This window comes from the organism of the source record quoted next, unplaced genomic scaffold, assembly GCF_019419815.1.
Source record: "Pyrus x bretschneideri cultivar Hongxiangsu unplaced genomic scaffold, Pyrus_bretschneideri_v1 Contig36, whole genome shotgun sequence".
Classification (NCBI taxonomy): Eukaryota; Viridiplantae; Streptophyta; class Magnoliopsida; order Rosales; family Rosaceae; genus Pyrus; species Pyrus x bretschneideri.
The window spans coordinates 1,639,254-1,643,606 of NW_025999679.1; the positions used below are offsets into that span (position 1 = coordinate 1,639,254).

Consider the following 4,353-nt stretch of genomic DNA (forward strand, 5'->3'; position numbering starts at 1 on the left):
ATGAGTATTAGAGCTTCAATGCTGCTGACAACAGAAACGCTCCCGGTTTTCGTGACACGACGGAGAGATGGATGTGCACGTTAAACTACGTACTACAGCAAAGGAAATTCTAATCCAGGAAAAGATTCTAAATGACCCAACTATCTACCCTCGTCTGGCTAAAATTGTACAAACCACAACAACAAAGCTTTATCCCACTAAATAGGGTCAGCTATATGAATCCTAGAACGTCACTGTGCTCGGTTTTGTATCATGTCTTCCGTTAGATCTAAGTAGTCCAAGCCTTTTCAAAGTCTTTACAAGTCTTCCTAAGCCTTCCTCAACCCCTTTGGCTCTGAGTCCTGTCTTGTTATCACATCTTTTAACCGAAGCGTTTGTAGGTCTTCGTTACACATGTCCAAACCACCTAAAATTGTCAAACACCACTTAAAATTTCTAAAACAAGTTACCAATCGGAGTCTGCAAGTTCCATAACACAGCATAGCCTTGGTTTAATATCTGACTGTCACGAGCCTGCAGAAGTAGGCAATTATCGTTACCAAATGCAGGTGGACGGATAATTTTTCAATCTAAACGAGCGAAAATCGCATTAAGCATTAACATTTCAATTTGAAACACATTTTGGTTTCTGAGTAGAAATTACGTTGCATAAATAATGTATAAAAGCACTTGCCTGCTGCAACCAAGGAATTATGGTGTTGATAAACCTTTGTTCTGGGAGACATGAAGCTAAAGTGCTGAGAACATCCCTCGCAGTTTTAGGCGACAAGCACTCCAGAACTGGACCGGTTCCTTCAAGAAGCTCATCCAGAACAATTTCATCACCAGAACAAAGAGCTTCCACATATGCAGAGTCGAGGTCCCCTTCACTATAAAACCTTTCCAACTGTTTCCAGAGGTTATTCTTACTATCTACAACATTTTGTCTAACTTTGGCATTAGAAATAGAAGCTGAAGAAAACATAGCATCCGCCCTTGTTTGACCATTACTTATCCTCTGTGTTCCCTGCCCAGGAATTTTCCGAATGTCTTTTCCAATAGGATTCCGGGTAAGCTTCCCCCTATTATTACTCCATGTTTCTGCACAGTGTCCTGCAGAATTGTTTGTTCGGCTCCTGCCAATTGTGTTTTCCTCCCAAGTATCTGAAACAACGGCTGGTCATATCTATAGATGGCCTCGGAGTGCTTGTGGAGAGCCTTGGAGAATGCAAACTCTGGCTCTGTTTCATGAGTTTGGAGGCTGCTAAATTTGAATGCTCCCTCCTGTGTTCAAAGTTCTGAGCTAATCGGTCTACAACATCCTCTAGACCCACCACCCTTGTTTGAAACACAGACAAGCTATCCAGTATGCCAGATGTCAAGACCTGTGAACAAAGTTTAATGCAAGAGATAAGTTAGAGGGTTTAGACTGATTAACGTTGTATGGAAAAGAAAACCAATATATATTCTGACTTCTGAGCAATATTGTGGCAAAGTGACCAGCATATCAGATTTTCTCTAGGAGCTTACACAAAAGGTGCAGCAACTAACATATACGTATGTCTCAATGTATGTACCTGTACAAGATCCATTAAGTGTGACTGTTTGGTTTCAATCTCCACAAGTTGTTTTCTAATGCAAACCACTTCATTGACCATTTGCAAACAACATCCATGTCGAGTATGGGAACTAGATTCTGTCACAGTTGAATCCAGACTTCTACGGTCGTGTATCCTTTTAGAGTACATCTGTTTCTCACTACCAATCTCTCAGCTGCAAACCGCTGATTTCTTCCCACTGGCTTCTACGAACTACCCTTGACACTGCTATGAGTCACAAACTTCCCTCTAAGTCATCACTGACAAGATTTGACCCAGAAGAACACTGTTCTTTTTCATCCATAGGCACATATTCATATCCAATGTCCTGTGTGTGCTTGTAACATATGTGCTCATCCTTTCTAAAGTCTTTGTAATACAGCTACCTTTAGATTCTTCATTCTGAAATTCCGGCAAAGAAGCATTGTGGGTTTGCGGAACTGCAACTTCAAAATGCCAATCATCTTCGTTGGAGCGTTTATGACTTTTGCCAAAACTTGGACATGTCTTTTTAATAGACAAAGGGGCTCTGCTCTTAGTTAAGCCAGCAATAACTTTCTTGAGTGCGAGATCCTTCCGTCCAGATTCACTGGCACTAGTAATATCGCCGTAGTCACCGCCAAAGAAATTTCTGATGAAAATTGGTATAAACATTATGAGAAGTAACAAGGGAAGCACAGTAAGTCAAAATTTTGCAGATCTACAAAAGAAAAAGAATGACATCTTTATCATTACAGCAGGCTCTCTATGCACTAGTAGCATTTTTACTTTATTTTCTAATAAAACTTAACAACTACACCCTAGTCGTCTTCAGATTCTAGATGCATCTGAAAATGTCCACAACCCGTTGAAACTGCACCAGTTTCTAATTCTTATCAGCTTAATTGAGAGTTGAGACCATCCAGAAATAGCATTGCGGTAAAACCCAGCAAGTAAAACTAATCTGAAGCATACAAGAGCACATGAACGGGTCATTAAACCTTTTATAGAAGATCCAGCTTCTGAAGGTTCAGAAGCATCAGGTCCTGGAAGACTTTTCCAGCACCGCAGGGCCTGAAGGACCGTGTCCCTAACTGGTTTCACCTACAACACAAAAAGCACAAAAAAGATGTGGTTTAATAATCTGCATGAAAGAAGATTCTCCAAATGTAGATTTTAATTAACACTGACCTTGTCAAAGCGACATGATTCAAGGGAACGAACGCAGGAAGCCTTAAAAGAGCCCTGTTGGCTTCGTCGGCCAACATAATATGATTGAGAGGAAACACCATATAGCATGTTTTGCAAATAAACTAATAATATTGATGCAGATACATCAATCTGTGCATATATAATAACTTAAAACTGTTGTCTCGGAGTTCTTTCATGCCATACATTGTAAACTCACAAAAAAGGCCTCTCCCATTATGAGGAGTACTAATTCAAATGGTGCACATAGAAATCAATTAACAGTTCTTCATACAGCATTTGGGAAAACAGTATTTTTAATAGCTGAATCATAATAGACGACCTGTAATATCATGACAACTTTAAGTCATGTTTAACTTAAAGAATTCACCTGAATAATGCTTCTGTTTAACTCAATGATTACTGGCTTTGCCATGAAATGCGGATTTTTAGGCAACTTTATTGTTCGATTCAACATGGGCTGCAGAATTGAAACTCGAGGATCATGAGTATTGTCAATGGCCCTGGCTAAGCACAATGCTGAACCTGACTGCACCTGCCTGTTTTGTTCACCCAGAGCGTCGAAAAGTGGCCTGACTAAAACAACAAAGACCCCATCACCCTCACCCGCATCATTACTGAGTTTTGACGCTAAAACACCAACAGTCTCCACGCATGCATCTCTCACAATGGAATCTGGATCCCTGAGCCGCTTAACAATGCTGGCAACCATCTTACCAAGATGCATTCCAAGTTCCAACAAATCCCTCATGATATCTAACTAATATACCAATTAGTCTAAAACAATCCTTTCGGACTGCACTCTTTTGTTCTGAATCCATATCCAAAATACAAGAAAGAAACGGAGCGAACCCATCTGGGGTCAAGCACTCAGCCATTTTCTCAAGTTCCTCGACGCCTAATTGGTAAGTATCCCGATCAGCAAGCTTGTTCATTGCAATAACCACCTTGTTTTTCAACTCGAAAACTCCCTGTTGGGTAGTGACCATCGCAGGTCCACTCCCTTTAACAAGTGCATGTCTCTTTATCTTGAAATGCAGCAAAAAAGACCCAATTCGTAATTATACAAGATTAATCCTTTAAAGTTGGGATTACTGATGGAGTAATTGGTATTACAGACACATCCCAACTTTCGAAATTACAAGTAGCAAATCCTGTAAATCCAAAGTAGAAAACAAAAATTAAAGCAAACCAAACATTATTGATTATTATACCATGATGAACTAAACGGAAACTTAGATTTAAATCGAGAAATTTATTCAATTTTTTCTAGAAATTTATTTTATTTAAAAAAGTGAGAATTAAAGACTTAACTTTTTAATTCCTAGAATCATTTCACCGTTCCTTGAATTAGTGTTTTGAGCGTCACAAACTTAAATCCAAAGTTTTTTCTTCAACATTTACGAAACTCCAAATTTTTGAAATAAGAAACACTCTAGGACCCTAGAAATTTGAAACCAAGCACTTACAGATCATATTCTCCGTTGGTTCCTTAGTGGAACTACCAACATTCGGAATTACTCGCCGGATTAGGAGGCTTTCGCGTTGCTATGTCAGAGCCAAGTACCAGAGCTTCCTCCTCTCCCAT

At 39.5% G+C, this 4,353-nt stretch overlaps 1 pseudogene; it reads right to left on the reverse strand.

Annotated features, from left to right (window-relative positions):
* Positions 1-603: 603 nt before the first annotated feature.
* On the reverse strand, positions 604-4,353 carry LOC103937094 (annotated as a pseudogene).